Source organism: Pipra filicauda, unplaced genomic scaffold (genome assembly GCF_003945595.2).
Source record: "Pipra filicauda isolate LSUMZ 115617 unplaced genomic scaffold, ASM394559v2 scaffold135_size2527700_pilon, whole genome shotgun sequence".
In the NCBI taxonomy this organism is placed as follows: domain Eukaryota; kingdom Metazoa; phylum Chordata; class Aves; order Passeriformes; family Pipridae; genus Pipra; species Pipra filicauda.
The window spans coordinates 1643800-1663477 of record NW_024103829.1 but is presented as its reverse complement, the minus strand read 5'-3'; the positions used below and the strand labels follow the sequence as shown (position 1 = coordinate 1663477).

Here is a 19678-nt window from a genome sequence, read left to right as displayed (position 1 = left end):
AAATCCTTGCCAGAAACCAACAAATTCCAAAATGTGCAGTTTCTTTCAAAAAGTTAACAACAAACCTGCAAAACAGGTATATGCTGAAGTCACTTCTCATTTTGCCTAAAGTTTTTCCTTAGTTTCACTGTTACTCCTACTCCTAATTAAAACTTTATTGAAGCACTTTGCATACTCTAGTGTATTGAAGAAGCAATTGTTGGAGTGAGAAGGAAAACTGTCAGTTCCGAAAATAGCTTGGACTGCTCATGTGTCATTCTCAGTATATGCTGAAATATCCAGAAAAACGTGGCTCATGCTGAGGATTGCATCAGATACCAACACATGTATAAGCAACCCTCTCTCCACCTTCTCCTCCTGAGGCTCATTTTTACAAAACACACGGTTAGAACTGAGCTGTGCCTCCTGCCATTGGAGTAAACTACAGTGGATCAGAGTACAAAGGAAGTTTATTCCCCATGTATATGTAGGATCTGTCTGTAGAGCTCAGCGTGAGAATTAAGAGCAGACACGTGCAACCAGCACACTGCAGGGGATGGGGGGAAGCAGCCTGGTTCATTTTCTTGGATCCCACGACGAGACCTCAGGTAAAGCTACATACGTGCCAAGTGTCAGATCATTTGCAGATCACAAATGCTAGGTTCTTGCCCAGGTCCTGCAAGCTCATCCTCCTATCTCAGCCATGCCAGAACCAATCTGGCCTGAGCATTCCCAATGCTCCCCCAAAGCACCTGTACAGTAAGGATGGTGGGACCAGTCCACCCACCCATTCCCTTCTCAACATACAGCTCCCTGCACTGTTCATGCTTTGTCTTCATCCTGAAGTACTATTCTGTGTTTGATGGCTTAGGCATGTCCAAGAAGGTGACTGAAAAGCGTATCAGTGGCTACACACAAGGGCAATTGAAAAAGGTTGCTGTGAAAATCATATTCACAGGGAGACAGAACTGAACTCACGCAGGTGTTTCTCCATGTCTGCTGTGACTTCTCTAGGCAGCAAAACAGGTGAGTTTGCTGCATGCTAATCAGGAAAAAAAAATCTGAAATATGCATCTGCACATGAGCATCTGTGCAGAGTTTCTCCAAACCAGTTCTCAAGTGCATTTTTTTTCCCTGTATGGGCCTCTTTTGTACTTTGTTGTGCCAAGAGGCTTATTTTTTATAGGTGGAGAGACCCTATCCACCAGCCATCAGGGAGTGCTATTAATATGCAACATCTTGAATGCATGAGCTGAATGACAAGCTGGCAGTGTTTGAGAATGTGTGGTCCAAGTTTATGTCTCTCCCTGAAGAGGCGAAAAGCCCCTTCCTGAACTCTCTGCCAAACTGTGCAAGAAATGAGAGAAAGGAGAATGGGCAACCTAGTTTTCTGCTTCTCTCTTCCTAATATCTTCACCGTGGCGTTTCCTTCACCTGGCCACAGTTAATGTGAATAGCTGATTTCACACAGTTTGCTACTGAGCTTCAATGTCAGAACACAATAGCAGAGTTGTTCTTTTATTGAAAAAAATGCTTGTGGAAGAAATCGAAAATATTTACTAGACTTTTTATACATACATCGTGTTTTGGATATTCATGTATCATTCTCCATCCTGTGTCTGAAATGTACTGACAATAGTGAATTAAATTGAGGTCCTGAATTCTAGACATATTTGCACTTTGCTTCTGGTCATGCAGCGTCACCATGCAAGGCTCAACTCAGTGAGTTTTTGAGCCTGGAAAAACTTGCTGAGTGTTTTATGTGCCTGAATAGGAAGAAAGGATACTGGCATGTCTCATTATGGACTAGTTACAGTTTGATCTAGGAAGAGTAAATAGGTGTTTCTTACTCTCCTCACCAAGAAGATGGGGAAGGATGCGGAGGGAAGAGGAAGAATCAGATAGTCACCATCCCTGGCCTCTAAACCAACCTATGGCTGTTCCCAGACATTCAGTGGGGCTCAAGAGCTGGACTCTGCTTGTGCAAATTAGCTGCACCTACATGGGTGTTCACCTAGGACTTCCTGCACAAGAAACACTCTGGACACTGTTATGACACAATCTAACCATGCTGTGGATTGTTTGTAGTGCTGGTAGGTGCCTTAAAGACATACTTTTAGCTTTCACCAGCTGTTCAGCTTTGGGGTGTTCAGAGGAATTAGAGAAACAATGAGCCACAAATTGAAAATTTGCTTCAGTCTCGTGATAGAAAGCCAGAAGCACAGAGATGGGCCAGCATGTGTCCACATAGCCTAGGAGCAATGTGTGAGCAGAACTGAAAGAAGTCCACCTCAGAATCTTTTCCTTAATGCAGCCATTCCCGATGAGTCCATGTGGTCAAGCAAGGAACTGGTTTTCCAACTCTCCATGGCAGTGTGTAGTTAGGATCTGGTTTTGCTGTACTAGATGCCAGCTGGCTGGGGCCTCACAAGCCATGAGTTTTAGATCAGCATCTGCACCGCAGTATCCGTGCTAGAGCCTGGCCTGATCAGTAAACGGCTCCGCCCCAGCCTCCACACAGAGCAGTAACGGGGACGGCAAACTGGGCTTTTCAGACACCAGCTGTTTCCCTGGCATTGCTGCCTCCCTCTCTGCGTGCCTTTGTCATTCCCTGAATCTCTGCCCGCTGCAAAACTCTTGGAATCAGTTAAAATGACTTTCGGGATGGTTTTCTCTTGCCTTAAAGGACTCATGTGCTTTGTTTTTCCCTCAGTCACAGCAGAACACAGAAAATGGTCTACGTGGAAAATGTGAAAGATGGTTTCTATGTAAATTGAAGGTAATGTCAGCCAAATTAATTTCTTAATTTAATGTCTAAAAATAATTTTGTATTCTGCATTTACAAATTTATATTCTTTCTTATGGGAATCTATTTTCTCTATATTCAAGTCATTTTTTAACTGCTCCAACCATTTTTCACCATTTCATAAAGCAGGTTCATTTACAAATTATGCTTATCAATCACAAGGGAAATTACATCTTTTCTTTCTTATTATGAGATTGAAGTCCTATCCCTTTTCTGGGAAGATTATGTAGTATCTTACCAAAAATTCTTTTTGATTCAGGAAACAGGGGAAGGTAGGGAAGGTCAGACAAATGCTGCTAAAGGAGTAAAATTATTAGCTACAATGCATCAGCTTGAGGAAAAAAACAGTTACACTTTGTGGAGTGATGTGGAACAAGTACAAATACATACTTTTATAATGTTATGACCTTCCTTAAAATTCTGTCAAGTAAATGCATTAAAATTTAGGTGAGTTATTAAGAATCTCATAAAATAGACAAAGTATTAATATGATTGTCCATGCTAATGCCGGAGGGGCTAGCAACAAACTGTCACTGATACTTTAAATTTGGGAAATATGGATTATTACCATCTTGCCTACAGAAATAGTGAAGAGATTTTCCAGGATAAGAGATATACGGGTAATTTAAACTTTCAGACATCCCTCTGTTGTTGAGTTCAGGTAACCTCCCCAAGATCACAGATAGGTGCTAGGTATGGGTCTTCCACAGAAGAGAAAATCAAAGCTTTGAATCATCCATTTGAGGACTTTTCACAGAGAAAGAAGCAAAGTAGTTTTTAATAAAATTCCCAGGTACTGAATAAACACTACAACAGCACGGATACCGGCAGCATGCCCCAGTACCTAGGGGGTACCTGGGCTGTCACCCCAGCTCTGGCCCAGCTCTGCACAGCGCTGTGTGTGTGATGGGGACAATTCCAACTGCGGCAGAGGAGCCATGGGAGTGTCCCTATGAGCACACGGACAAGCCACCTCCTGTGGTAGGCAGCACCTACCTCTCTGTGCTAGAGAGGCCATGTCTGCAACATTAAGCACCCTTTCTCTGGGCGCACTGTGGTGTTCGCTAGTTACAACACCTCTGCACATTGCCGGCATCCTTACAAACATTCTGTTCTTCCTATGAGCCACAGTGGTTTTACACCACCAGGCAGCACTGAAGAGAAAACATCTAGGAGTTAAAACCCACCACCTCAGTCTCCTGCTCGACTTTCCTGGAGGTCAGAAGCCCCCAGATACCACAGACATCCAAAGGCTAGGGGCTATTTTAATGACACCAGACAGACTACACTTACCTTGCTGAGAGTGTCCTCTGATGCCACTACAGTGGTGAAATAACTTTCCCTACACTGTCATCAAGACAGATGCGGACTTCTTCAAAATAATAGAGGTCTGGAAATAAAAGGATATTGATTTAGGCTGTCTTGTCAATCACAAGAAAGAAAAACATCCTATAACATAAAGGGAGTTTGTAACAAAATGTGCCTTTGTTTCTAAAGACCAGCAGATATACGTGGTTTTAATGTTGGTTGGATGGACTATGAGCTTCCAAAAATTTACTCTGAGACAAAGTATTTTATTGGAAACACACAAGAGCAAGAGAACAAGTTTTGCACTGGACCAAAATAAAATGATTCAAACAACTTCATTAGCACCTTGGAAGGAAGCAGCAGGAAAATCTGAGCAGTGTGCTATGCAGCTGGACTGAGCTTGGCAAGCATCTGGTACCTCTCACCTTGTGCAAGTTCCTCAGCCACTGTTGGCCCTCATGTATTGCCCAGATTCTTGATACCTGGTTCTTTTGAGATGCTCCTGACACAACAGGTCAGCAGCCTCCACAGCCTGGATCGTGCTGTGTTGCCCCTCATTCGCAGCAGGAGGAATGCTGCCAGCCCCGGGTATTCTGCATCGCGCTACCTCCGCCAGTAACCCCTGGCTCTGACAGCCAGTGCGGGCACTCACTGCCAGCCCTGCAGCACAGCAAGGCAGCCCAGGGCCCCACAGCAAGGGCTGCATGGGCAAACCCATGGCCTGAGAGACTACAGAGCCTTTATGTTAAACAGAGCTTCAAAGCTGCAAAAATATTAACAGACACCAAAAAATAGAAGCATAAAGGTCCTTTAATAGCCCTATGTTGCTCTTGCCATGAGCTCAAGCGCTTAGTGTGGAAGTGACCTTTACAAAATTATTGTTTATGATCTCTCTGTGTGTGCCAGTACAGCCACAAAGAGTATTCCAATTTATTTAAAAGGTTACATATCAAAACTGAATATGCAGTACAACTGTGTTATCACATTGTATAGCTTTTACACAGGAAATCCAATCTTGGCATGTATGCCTTCTAGCCACTGGGGTTGGATTCCCTCACTATCCAAACTAGAGATGAAGAAGCAATAGGTAACAAAATAATTTATTCACCCTTCTTTTCTTGTTTTTAAATCATCTACAAATCACTTAGAAAACTCCCCATATAATCCCTGGCTTTAAATTACTCACAAATTTCTTCTAATAAACAGTATTTTAGCTTGCACAATATTTGAACATGGGATTCAAGGTACTCAGCACCTTTGCAAACAAAGACTGTTCTGGCTACATAATTTAGTTGTCTCAGTTTCAGAAACCTGATTCAATTTCTTTTGAGTTGTACGACCCTCTTATGGTACCGTATGCATCATAAACAATTTCCCCTCACCTGCTGCTTGTTAGAGACTGGCTGTGCCTGCCGAGGGAGACTGACCCAGCACTGCCTGTTACTTGCCCTCAAGCTGACTCCAGTAAATAGGTGGGAAACCACTTCTCTGCTCCGAGGGAATACCTGTGTGCCAGTGTGTACAGTTCTCTGCTCCACCAGTAAGAAAGTGCCCTGAATCAGCCATAGGGAATGTGCCTTTCACTTGTCAAAATAAAAGATGAAAACAGGATACATTTAATCCAGCAAAATAAGTGGTTAGACTCTTGCACACCACATTGAATAAACTCACAAAATAAAAACTAAAATTAAAAAGCGCATTTCTAGACTGCAGTTATGGATAAGGACCTCACCTAGCCCCTGCAAGATCAGCAGCACAGTGGGCTGCCAAATACAGTCCAAACCTCGCTCAGGCTGTTCACTCTGAGCAGCCTATTTCCCCCATTCAAGGTGGATGAGCTCACCTTCTCTGGGCCAGCCTGTGGGGTCCTGTGGGCACCTCTCTCAGCTTCCCTGTGCATTGGAGCTCAGGCCAGAACTGATCCCACTGAGTTCATGGAGGGGTCAAGAATCCTTCCTTCTTGGAATACAAATGTACGTGTGCCAAGCTGGCCACATCTTGTCCTCTCAACTCACCTGCTGGTGGCTGTTCTTCTGATATGGAAGATTGCCAAACTGTCATTTCTGTCATATTCCTTAGTAAGAATACTCTTTCTGGCTTCAGTTCTTCCTGCAAGTCACAACAGGCTTAAGGTCATGCTTAAACTGGATACACCATGAGAACAGTTTTATACAAACATCTGATTAGATCTAGGACTTCTTACATGAAGTCAGCTTCTATTTGAAACTACATATCTCATTGTGGAGCTCCACTGACAGTCATTGCATGTATACCACTTTTCTAATTTATCCTAAACTATCAGCCATTGCATTCTATCAGGATTTTTGTCTTTAATGGTTAAAAAAAACCCAATCACTTTCTTAAAATTATTCTGCTTGGATATAGTCAGTGATCATCTGACAGCACAAGTGAGGAGAAATTGGCCTCTAAGATTCTCTTCATGCTGAATTACAATTATTAAAAAAAAATTCCTCAAGTGGAAATTTGAAATCTGCACAGTTTCTTATTTTCTTGTATCTTCTTTGTTTCTTCTTCTTGATGAATCCTGCAATTCACAAAGTAAAGGTTCTCCAAAGTGTTCCCTCCAGCCAAAGCCTTCCTGAGGGCTTTCAGATATGCAGTCTCACTGAACAGATCATGAATATCAGGCAGCATGATGTGAAATCCAAATCTCACAATTAAATATATCCCTGAAAAATTATTTCCTGCAAGTATCTGAAATATCTAATTGAAACTTAGCTTTTGCAAATATTCATGAAAGTTAATTTCAAGTGCTTGTATGCTCATAGAGAGCAAATTCCCAAAGAGTCACAGGTATGATCAATTTGGAGTTCATTTCTGAATTTAAATGAATATTCATAGCCATTTTTAACTATTCCTTTAACTTCAATACAGACTCATCAGCACTCATTTGCACCTAGTTTTTATTACTGTGAATCAGAATTAAAAACATTGAAATCAAAAGTTATGCCTGAAAAATACTTAAAAACCACAATTACACCAGCCTTTCTTATCTTCAGAATAGAATAAATCTACCTTCCTTTTTCTAGCTTCCTTTTCTATTAAAATTTGAGAATGATATGTGAAATTTTGAAGTTATTGTTCCGCTGTCAGCTAAAGCCATTTATATGCTTTGATAATAAACATTCCTTTACATAATGGTGTCTCTTCCTCCCAATTCCTTAAAAATTACTCATCTGCAATACTTTTTTTCCCATTTCCTTGGATTCAGTTTAAATGAAGTTTATAAAACTCTTATAAAATTGTCTATTTCAGGCTGATTTCAAATGTTACCAAGTTGAATATTAAAAATTCTTCCACTTATGAAAAAATTGACCATATCAAGTAGAATAAGGAAGATATTTTAGACAAGTTTAAGCAATTGGAGATCAATGAGTTATTGAACCATTTTCCTAAAGAGTAGCAATAGTCATACTTGGTCAGGTTACTTACACGCTTCAGGTTCTCATGTGACTGAAGAACTTGTGGGATATGATATTAAAGTAAAATTGTATTGTTTGAAAATCTGTAGTCAGGGAACTTTCTTTTTTTTCCACATCTTGTGATTTATTCTTTCTCAGGTTAAGGCTGAGCTCCGCAGTTCCTCATTTTATTTGTCTCCAAATTTATCTGGAAACGCTGGGATGACCCTTGAAGCTGTTTAGAAAGATGGGACTGTATTAAAGGTCATATTTTCAAAGATATTCTAGGTGATTCAGAAGTATAAAGGTCTGTCAATCTATAGGATTCAAAATGTCTTAGTCATTTCTAAAAAGGGCATAAATCTGGGACTGTTTGGCTCTTTTGACTGTCTTTCTAACACTACATTGTCAGAGCAATGCACAACAACAAACTGAGTTGCATCACAAAAGCTAAAAATTATATTAGAGTTAATCAAGTTTGTGCTGTATGATGTCAACCATAAGCCTTTTCAAAAAGTCAACAATGAGCCTGATGACCATCATTCTTGAAGAGTAACCAATCTGTTCTTCATCCTTTTCCCTAGAAAACTGGACACATGTAGAATAGTGTCTCTTAAGAATATTTCCTTCCATGCCATAGCACTTTCTGGATGTTACAAATGACATATTTGCAGTTATTAGTTGCATTTATATGGAGCTAATTGATTTACTACAAAAGAATATCGTGGGAAGTATTCGCAACAAACGAGAAATATAAAGAAAAAACAAACAAAATTTTCTTAGATTATCCTAACATCTAAAAATCAATATTTTTCTCCTTACTTATTTTCTTCAGTACCCAGCTTCTGGGCATGTTTTATATAAGGCAAAGTGAAAGTCTTGGCTTTGAAGTCATAGAAAACTCACTGGCCAAGTGCATCAGTAATTCACGGAAATACACATGAAGGCATATACAGAGAACTGGTACAGATCAGAGGAACTGCACAAGCTGCTGTATCAGTTCAGCTTCATTTACTAAGAGGAATTGACAAGATACTCCGTATTGGAGTCTTGAATATATTACTTACAGAATAACAGGTCAAACTTTATTAGAAATTTTTGTTGCTGCCTTTTGCAGATGGAAAGGTCTTACTGCAGGTGGACCATTTATCTCCCCTGAGATAAGACATTCTCATTCCATCCAGCCTGATCACTCTTCACCTTTATTTCTTAGATGATATTCACCCTCATTGCAATAATCACTAATTATCTACAATTCTGAAAATACAATCAAAACATGATATCTCCTTAAATCCTTGTCTATTATTATAATACTGAGATAGTCATAAACCTCCTATGCTAATTGATTAGCTGAGATACGTCGTAGTGGAGGAAACTGGTTTAATGTAGGGTTTAATTCCAACTGCAGAATTCTGCAGCATTCTTTCCCATTCAGCAGAAATAATTTTTGTCCTTGTCCTCTTTGCTTTCTCATTCACCCCACAGTCATTTCCTCAATGATGCAGTTGTGAAGATTGCAGTGGCTGTTAGTCTACACGAAGAAACTGCTACATTCACACCAAATAGATGATATGCAAATATACCATTGTGATTCATCTGTTTGTTTAGGTTAATTTATATTTTAATGAATTTTATCATTGGGAATTGAAGTACTTTAACTTCAGAAACAGAGTTTGTGTAAAACCTTCTACTGAAAGACATAATTTTCAAGCAGGTTTTCAGCCAGCTCAAATCATTGTTGAGATCCTTTATTTAGGAACCAACACTTCAGTAAATAAGACAGAGATACAACTTTTGTATAATAACCCATCATTTTGTATACAGAGTATGGGGACAGAAGAGGAAGCCGTGCCCGCTGTGACAGATAGCCAAGCTATTTCTGAGGTGTAATGCAGCTATGAACCACAATTTGAAAACTATTCTAAAATGACTTTGCCTTTGTTTTGTTGCAGGAGTAGCTTTTTTCAGAAGATAATTTCAAGGAATTTAAAAGATGCCATCCTATTGAATAGACAAGTTCTATTCAATAATTGGGAAATACAGCTAGGGTTGGCTCACATGTTGGACAGAGGTAGGAACAGTCTGATGGGAACACTCACAAGGTGGAAGTGGTCGATGTTCCAGCCTGGTATCACCTGAGATGATCTAAGAAAGACCACCCCACAGATCTAAAAGAACTGTAAAATGAACACAGACTTTACGTTAGCACGTGACACAGCATTTTAGTGGAAAAATCCAAACTCACTTGGCGAAGCAAATTCAGGCAGTAATGAAATTGCTTTGGGAAGGGGTGTAAACCTTGCCCATGCTGGGTGTGACACTGACTAGCCAGTGCCTTCTGAATTCATTCAGAAGCTTAAAGGTATTAATTTTCCCTACAGAAAAGCACTGAATTTGAATTTTACCACGGCTGAATATAGTCCGACATCTGAAAAATCTAGATTTTCTGTTGGCAACACTTAGTTACAGGAAATATGAGCTTTTAAAGAACCCCCCTGCACAACAAACATTTTGGAGCTCTGGTTCATTAGCTGGGGATTAATGAGCTCACTGATGCTGGAAAGCCTGCGCTGTCATGGTCAAGCTAGAGTCATGCATGGTGGCAATTGTTGGCTTTTTAAATAGATTACTTCAGTTTGGATGGAAAGAACATGCAGATTCAAGATCACAATCAGGAGGATAGGGAAAGACAGAATGAGATTAAGAGAAATATCACTAAAAAACCTCACACGCTGAAAACAATGGCAGTAAACTCACAATGACGGAACAATCATTTATGTCATACCAGTTTCAGAGAACATCGATTTAAAAGGTGTAATCAGATCCATTTATTGCCAGGACTAAAAAAATATGGAAACTGTGAAAGTGAATACAAATACATCCTTTGCTGTCTTTTAAACCAGTGGCATAGCTTTACCCAATTAGAATGAAATCCATCTTATAAGAAATATCTAATTAGATATGGTAAACTTATTTTATTTTAAAAGAAAGACATTGATGACTCCTAATTATACACATACATGTTCTCTAAGTAAATTAGTTATTGTCTAAGCCATTATGCCCAACATGTCCTTATACAACAGTGGCATCTAGTGGCCAGTGGTCAGGCTCTGCTCCAGCTGGAAGAGGGAGATGGTCAAACAGAGGAGTAATAACAAACACGACCGGGTTTTTTGTTATTTTAATAGATCGCATTATTTCACATAACAAAATACTTCATGGTTTATTATGTCCGTGTTAATTATAGGCCTTTCAGCATGCTAGCAGAAGGCATGAACGGACCGATACTTGGACACTGGGAGAGGAAAGGGAAAGCCTATCTGCTGTCAGCCCAGTGGAAACCAGGGCTGTGCCAGGTTCTTTCTGCCATGTTAGCAACATTGACATGTTTAGTCTCTTTCTGTACCTCCAGATTTGTTCCCTGGAGTCCTTTTGGTCCAGGTTTATCATTCAAGCTGGGGGAAGCTTTTCTGTCGACTGCACATTCAACAGGGAGCTGATCCTAGTGGATCCATGAAGGCAGCTGATCCCGGTGGGTCCATGCTGTCCTACAGCCCTGGTTGCCCCACAGCTGCACCCTGCTGGCAGCACAGGGGGAACAGAACCCCCCCCCCCCCAGCCACCCTGTGCACAACTGAGGCAATTCAGATCAATTTGTGCACTCAAGTCCGCAGCTCCCCGCATCGAGCTGTTCTGCTCCATGCCCTACACCTCTATTGGAGTCAAGAAAGTCTTTTGCAAGTCACTTTGCTTCCTATTAGCCAGCCAACTGCACACGGGTGAGAATACAGCAGCATGTGCTGCCTCTGACTGCAGTACTAGAGACAAAACACCCAGTGGAATAAATAATTACATTTTACAGACCTGCATCCTGGAAATACTGGTAATTAATGAGAAACAGAAAAAAATTATGTGATGACAACATGCCTTAAAAGCAATGCATCACCACAGCCCTGAATGACCTGTCATCATCAGCTGAGCCATGCATCTACCAGTAAATCTTATTTTATGAAAAATAAGAACTTTATGTTCTAGAACTACTTGGAAGTTCTGGATAACAACATTGTGAGTGTACAGCCTTGCAAGGGACACCTACCACAGCATTCAGTGAAAGCCATATTTTAAAAATTAGATGCCTCTGAGATCCAATACTGATCATAATAGTCAGACATGCAAACCCAGATAGTTTTTCTCATCTCCTCACAGTAACGGGCTACTCCTATTCCCAGAAAAGCCTGATATCAGCAATCCTGACAAATCAGACATCATCAGATTGTCAGATTGGCAAATTGTGATGTTTGAGATAACCAAATAAAATTCAGATTCCACCTCAATTCACAGGAATGCAGAACTATTTCCGAGAGTCTTCAAATATATTCCTGGAAGAATTGTGGCCCTATTTCTTGACACATAAATGTCATAATTTGCACTCATTAAAAGACTGGATTAATTTGGAAGGTCTTCTTTAGTATGTTCTTGAAAAAAAATCACGATACATCGTACACAGATTTTCAGCATCCACTAATTACAACTAGTATTGTCTCATACTTAATTTTCCCTGATCAATGACATTATGGAAATAAAGAAAAACAGACAAAAAATCTTGTAGAAATCAGCTGCTTTGTTAAGTTTTTTTGAAGGTAAAAGATAAATAAAGGGCCGTATTTTATGCACCAAACCTGATCTCTAACCAGTCTGGGATTTCCCCTGTTCCCTGCTGCTGGGTCCCACTTACCCAGCTTTTTCTTTCAATCCAGCCATCCTGAGAAGGGCTGCACTAAGTCAGCATTCTTTGACTGAATTGTTCCAGTGATCAATAGAGAAAGGACAATGATTTATTTATAAAGCAGCAATGCAGCACTGCAAGAATTAGTTCTCTTCTGGAAACGTTTCCCATTTTACACATTTTGTACATAAAAGAATGCACAATAAACTTCAGCATGAATTACAGTGCAAACCACATTTTAACTGTACCCCTTCATTTGTTTCTCTTTTGGAAGTATTGTGTGGTTTTGTTGTTTGTTGGGTTTTTTTGGGGGGGGGGGTGGAAGGTGTTATTATTTATTTATTTAAAGCTTGTTGGATATTGATTCAGCAAGGAACAAGTAATAACCATATCAATTTTCTCACAGTAAGATGTACTGGTAGAAAAACAATTTTATAACTAAACAGGAATGACTGATCTATTGGCTATTATGAGCTATTCTATTATAGATAGATTATATAGCTGATATATATAAATAACACAAGCAAGATCTGTATTTTAGATATGCTTCAACTAACACAGGCAGTATTGCTGAAAGCAAAAGGTCCACATCAGCAGTATAATATACTAGAAATGCATATTTTGCATAGGAAATGGGATATGTGTCTCCAAATTCCTTATTATGTTGATTATTACATTTGGGAGAAATAACATTGAGTATTATTATGGCAGCTTGAGAAATAGCAATGTATCTGAATCTGCAAAAAATACAGCTCGTAACAATCCAGGCACACACTCAGCATTTCAGAAAAAGTAAATGCAATAGAAAGTATGTTTTACATCTTCAAGAAGAGGTTTTTTTCCCCCATTTTGGGTTGCATGTTTCTTCATAATCATCATTTTGGAATATAATGTCAGAATGAAGCACAAAAGAGAATTTTTTTCCAACAATTGGAATTGCCATGGCAACACCCCAGATCTCAGATAAAGTTTGGTCCTGTACTGATAGTCACATTAGCATCTGTTTTTGTGCTAAGCACAATACTGCATGTGAAAATCACCTCGGTCTCTCTAGTTATGTATAAGAAAATGTAATTTGATTATTTCAGAAATGTGAACTATATAATTTTGACAGCTCCATAGAAAGCTTCATCTTTAAAATCACGTTTTTGAAATTACACGAATCATCAGAAGAAAATTAGGTACGGATATCAAAATTAAGAGCAGTTGTTTGCATCCCTAGTCTCAATTATGCTGAATTTGAATAACTGTCCACTGGTCCCTTTCTAGCAGCTCTTAACTTTCCCAAACATATTGATCTTCAGTCTTTGTATGCACATACATATATAAAAAAACTGATGAATTTAAGTGACGCCTTCAAGCTACTAAAGAATCAAAGGAGACTTTTTCTGAGACACCTTTACAAGGATAATTTCCTTACACTAATGCAAAGAATCAGTTGAAGATAAAGACAGACATTTCTTTCCTGACACTGAAAAATCCTGTCCAAACTATAAGGAAATGATAATCCTCTAAATTACAAATATTCTAACAGGTAAATCTACGTATCTCTAGAACATATACATGCCAACGTACTTAGGATATATTCAGGAGATTTTTATCCTGTAAGATTACTCTGCAGGCTTGTAGAACAACCTACCAGAAACAAAACACAGAGGGAGAACCATGACCATTTGAGCCGAAACCTGATTCCTCCCCAAGCAGAAAACAAAACCAGAATATACTTTCTATCAAAACAGCATACAGTTCAGATTTCAATTACTCATTTTCTCAAATAGTGTAGAGCCAAATGGTATGTTTCAAAAAAGCATGATGGAAATACCTAGGAGATAACCATAATTTTCCCAAATAAACTGGCTAACAAGTAGACAGAGCGCCAAATCACTTACTATGAATTTTAACAGTTCTGATGACAAAATAAATAGTACAGAACACAAGATGAGACTGCAATTTTGTTACAAAAATAAGATATTTCAGAAAGATTTGATTCTCCATGATTGGGAAAATGATGAATCATAAAAACAAAACAATACAAGGATGTGGTCTTGGTATACTCAAGCTGGTACCACATGCTCTGCAATAAATACAACAAAGAATATAGTACGCAACGTTTCCAGCTGGAGAGGGAGTAACTCAAACACAAGACCCATGTCTCCTTTCTCTTTAAGGGACAGACAGGTAAACAACATTGGCTGGGAAAGGATCTTGTGGAAGCCTGACATTAAACAAGGCACTCATGGCTGTCTCTGGAAAGATCCTAAATTCTAACATTTTATGAGTTTACAGGGTCTGTTTGAAATCCATGCTGGTGTTTGAAGTGCTACTGTTCTATTCATATTACGGATACAACTTCATGGGTCCAGGATGACAAGCTTAGCTCCTCAAATAAAAAATGGGACAAGCACCAAACTGTATTTAAGGGCAGAATAAGACAATGACCAAAAGCACAAAAAAATGAAAATTAAACCCCGGAGACCAGATGCTGTTGGCTGTTGTGGGGCTCAGTTTCCAAGCACCCAGAAGAACTTTTAAGTCCCTATTTCCTTGCACCAAGGAAGTTTAATGTACCCAAGAGGTGTACATTACTCTTTACTGGGAATCTTGATGCCTTGACACGACAGCATCCTACCCTGACACACAAGTCCTTAGAGTTAGGTGAGGACTTCGTCACTTTTAAGAGCAACAGCCTTGACAGTTGCAAAGCCCTTGGCAGATAAATTCCACATGTCCCAGATGAGGCCCCGACAAGCCAGGAACACATGCTGCACTAGAGTCACTTATACGTGATTCCCTTTTAGTATTTACTGGGGGATACTAGGAAAGAGAAAGGAACATTTTGCTACAATTCTTCAACATTGTTTAACTTTTTTCTTTATCATATTGATTTCTACCTGGCAGAACAGGCTGTAAGCTGTGTGATCCAGCAATAATCATTTGGGTTTACCTCTGCTTTAATGCACAAATTCTAAACTAAAGATCTTTCCCACAGAAAAGGCAAAATATTCTGTTTATGCACATCATCTTTCACTCTCCCAAGTAAGACGTTTACTTTGTAAGGGTAATAACTGGGATCTTTTTGAAGACATAGGAATACTTTGAATCAGCTTTTCCATACTTCACATTGTTAGGCATGAATAATTACTACCTATGATGTGAGGCAAAAAAGTTAGAAAACTGGGAGATAGGAAGAAAGGACAGAAGCAGTGAGACTACACCACTGAGCATCTGTTTTTCTCTCTTCTTGCTGCCCTACAATTTTTCTAGTAGCTCCTGTTGGAAGGGAATAATACATAGGTAGCTGTGTCACTGGTGGCTCTATCTGCAACCATGCAGTTGTGATTTTATTATGCAGTGTTGTGTTTTAGTAGCTATTTGAAAGCATTATTGAAATATCCCATTGCACATTACGATGACTCTTGTACCAGTAACTAAAGATGTAGTCCCCAGGAAGTGCCATTTGTTTCAGTGGAGCACAGCTGCACTACAGGAAAAAGCCTGGGGCACCCACAGCAGTAATAGGGAAGCAAAGGGAATCAGCAGCTTCTGTCTGACTTGAAATAGGAGTCATCTCCTTTAAAGTACTTATTTGCAAACACCTTGCACAATTACATTTTAGAGGAGTCTCCATTTGGTTTATTCTTAATTATTTTTTTCTTCAGGTGTTTTGATTATTTTGCTAATCTTTTCCTTTGCAAATAAGTCTATTCCTTGTAAAAAAGTCTGACAGTTCTTTTTTTAGCATCCAATATGTCCATACATGGAAGTTACACATTGAAAAATGTATGCTGCTTTTCAATTTGTTCTTGTATTCTAATGGAGGAAAAGCAGCAAGTCTTTGAAATGTCTTTCTTCCTATGCAAAAAATTTAGTTTTCTTTTTTTTTTTTTGCATTTTAGAAAAACATTCTGAAATGACAATTGGAAGCAGTAGTTTCTGAAAACCCTTTCAAAGAGGTCTACAACAGCTACTGTATATAGTTATAATTATTTCTGTAGAGAGGCACAAAAAGGATACAATAAAATTCAAGTCAATTCCAAACTCTTCATCTCTTCCTAAAAATCAGGACTACATTTCTGATGACTCCTAATTTAGTAGGTTGGGCTAGGAATCTACTTCTCATGCTGTCAAAGCCGTGTGTTGTGATCTGAAACAGGTCACTTAATCTGTATCTGCTGTTTTCCTTCTTCCTTCCTTAGCTGTCTAATTTATACAGTGAAATATCAGGACAGACTACAACATTGCTGCCGACACAGCTCATAGAAAAATGAGGCATGATCTTTAAAATACAGTATTCATTATAACACTGGCTTTGGAAATGCTTTACTCTTTTACAATGTAAATAAGTACATCTTAGTTATGGAGGTTACGTGTACAGATGTCACAGAAGGACATTTAAAGGCAGGCAAATATATGAAAAAAATAGAAGAATCGGAATGAAGATTAAATTTCATGGGGTAAAAATCTGATCATGAAGGACACTTTCTGCACAGTGCATAATGGAGGTTATGGTGTATTCATTTATATGCCTCAGATGTGTACATTTTCAGTGTGCACCATTTCATAAATTAGAAAAGAAATCTGGATGTCAGAGTTTCCATAAATAACAAAAATCATCAAGATGCATTTTTCTCATGACTTTTTTTCTTTTTATCTGATTTATAATTGTTTAATTTCCTTTGTGTGATCTCGAGATATTAAAGTCCAAACCACCTAGCTATATCACTGGCAAAATAAGTCATATGTCATGCTCAATTTTTAGAGTCATTAGCTATCTGCAGACATCGTCTTATGCAGTGGAGTTAAAAAACCTAAAGAGAGAAAGACAGAATATATCTGAGGGTAAAAAGCCTTTGTGGGTGTTGATGGAAGTATATGGAAGAAACCAGCAAGAACAGTGGATAATGGAAGATTGGTAGCGCAGGTAGTGGGCTTATCTATATGACAAATTGATGAAGAATGAGGAGGAAAACTATGTTGATTTAATGCTGGCAATTTGAAGCATAGGCTGCACAGCTGTTTCAGACAGAAATACCAAGATAAATTCAGAAGCAACCCCTGCTCTGACAGATTAATAAAAGACCAGGAATTATTTGAGCTTCTTAGAGAGAGGGATCACTAAAGAGCCCTTCGAATACCCGAGATATTGCACATAAGAATAAAAGAATAGCTCATCCAGCCCTTGCCTGTCTGTTATCAAGAATATGCTTTAAACTGAGAGTCAAGCTTTTCTAGCAGACATAAAAAAATACATATTAGAAGTCAAAAAGCAAAGAATAAAGCGAACACCTGCTGTTGATACAATTTTAGGGAAAAAAAGTCATTGGGAGAACCTTCAAACAGGACACCTAAAAAAAGACTTACCTAAAATAAAAAAAAAAAAAGTCAGACAGGGTCTTCTGTTTCAACTTATGTTTCTTAAACTCATTACTAGAAATAGGAACAATTATCCACGTAAAGGGAAGACACAGGCTTTTTACATTTCAAAAATAAGACAAACCAACTCCACATAAATATTTTCACCACTGCTTTAGGCGTGTCTGTGAATGCTAAGCCCTTCATTCTCTGGTCAAAAATGAAAGGCCATCTTTCCCTGGTGCTGCCACATGTGTAATACGTGTCCTGCATGCTCACTGCTAACAATGCAAGTCTATATAGTCATTATAAAATATATTTTAGCACATTTTACTAAACAGTCAGCCATGCCTCTTAGCTGAATTTCTGAGGAAAAGTTTGATTTACAGGAATTTTGGCCAGTTCCAGACAATCCAGCACTCTCAGAAAGGTTACACTGCATCAGCAGCTTCCCCTGCTCTGCTCCAGAACCCCTTGGAAAAATAACACAAATTAATTCACAAACCTAAAGATCAGAGCTGAGAGTTAGTTCTGTGTTGGGAGAGAAGCTTGTATGGAAGAATACTTAGGAAGTGTTAAGACTGCAAGATAGCACTGAAAAAAAAAGTAAGTAGCTTTGGTATCCCTCCCCTCCTCCCTCAAAAGAAGGGAATACTTCTTTGGAATACTTCAGTGTGATGGTTCACTAATGAATTATTCACAGAAAGGTAGGACTTGCTTTCTTTCCCAGGGGTTACAGCAATGTCAAGTGAAAACACGTCAGTCTGCCAAGAAACACCAATGGTGTGGAATAATTCTACAGAAGATGACACAATCACCTCTCTAATGCTATGAGCTCTTTTGATGAGTGTATATGAATTACATTCCTACAAAGGATGCCAGGCATTACCAATAATTTGATACTTAATTTTGGGAAAACTTAAAGATTAACAAGCTCCTCTGAGCAACTTGTAAAGCCAGGTTTTATTTTTAATTTATCAGCATTGCCTACGCTTATTATTCATTGCACAGTCCTTTTCCAGCACTCTTTATAGAGTATAAGCACTCTAAGCACTAATTTTAACGCTAAAATGACTTGTGTTGTAAAAATGCCCACCACCTCCTCATCTCAGTTCCAGGCAGAATTTCCCAAACCTCAGCCCAATAGACAATCCCAAATGGTGGGGAAGATGATAGCTCACAAGATCTGACTTGCTCTCCGATATCTGGGGTAAGCCTATTTTTCCCACAATCCCTGTAGATGCGGTAGAGAAAATGTGTTATTTAGGATGCTTTTTGTCAAGCTGTTGGTTCTGATGGTCAAGAAGAAAATTCCTTTATCAGGAAACCTATTAGGAAAATATCTGCAGTGGTTTTTTTTCACCTCATTCACAATATCATTGCTTAAATACCATTTAAAAATAAATTTAATTTTTCTAAACAGGTTGCAATTCACAACTTAATTTATGCCTAGTGCTAGTAAGAGATCTAAAGCATTTACCTTCCAGGACAAAATTTTAAATTCATCTAGTGGACTTGATTCTTATGGGAAAATCTTTGTAGAGTCAATTTGTTCTTCACAATCGCTCTCATCCTCCAGAAAAAAGTTAGAGATCAGAGAGTTAGCTGCATTCATAGGTCAGTTGCAGGGGAGTCTCATAGAAACTCCATCATCTGTCTTCTACTCTTATATTAAGTTTTGGTATTTTGTGTGAGACAGTTTTAACCTAAAACTGAAATGCATGTTCGTGCAAATCTTGATCTGCCCATTATGTACAAAAATTAAGTTACAGGCAAGGAATTAAGAAGGAATTCTAGACTGACCTATGCTCAGACACTATTTCAGCCCAGAGGTGGGGTGAACTGGCCCCTAAGAACACCTGGGCCCTGATGAGGGTGTGTGTGCACTGCCTGCAGCACACTGCTAACACCAGCAGTCCTGTGACAGTCCAACACTCATAAACAAAGCTGGATTCAGTCAAACAATTGCAGGTATAGGAAGGATTCCCTCTAAAAGTTGTTCTTAAGCCTCAAGGTAGAATTAAGGCACCTAAGACTACTTGGATCATTTTTTCTTCTCTCTGATCACTGTGTATTTGCTGTCAT

At 38.9% G+C, this 19678-nt stretch overlaps 1 long non-coding RNA gene across 7 annotated transcripts in view; it reads right to left on the bottom strand.

Annotated features, from left to right (window-relative positions):
* The window catches only part of LOC120322606, a 42017-nt gene that overhangs the window by 11454 nt on the left and 10885 nt on the right, over positions 1–19678 (bottom strand). For 4 of the 7 annotated variants that reach the window (XR_005562413.1, XR_005562407.1, XR_005562408.1 and 1 more), the window contains 3 exons: positions 7547–9692; positions 5476–6202; positions 4079–4175 (listed from right to left, as the gene is read on the bottom strand). This is a non-coding gene — a long non-coding RNA (uncharacterized LOC120322606). The remainder of the gene's footprint in view (positions 1–4078; positions 4176–5475; positions 6203–7546; positions 9693–19678) is intronic. The other 3 variants (XR_005562409.1, XR_005562410.1, XR_005562412.1) reach the window with 2 other exon arrangements.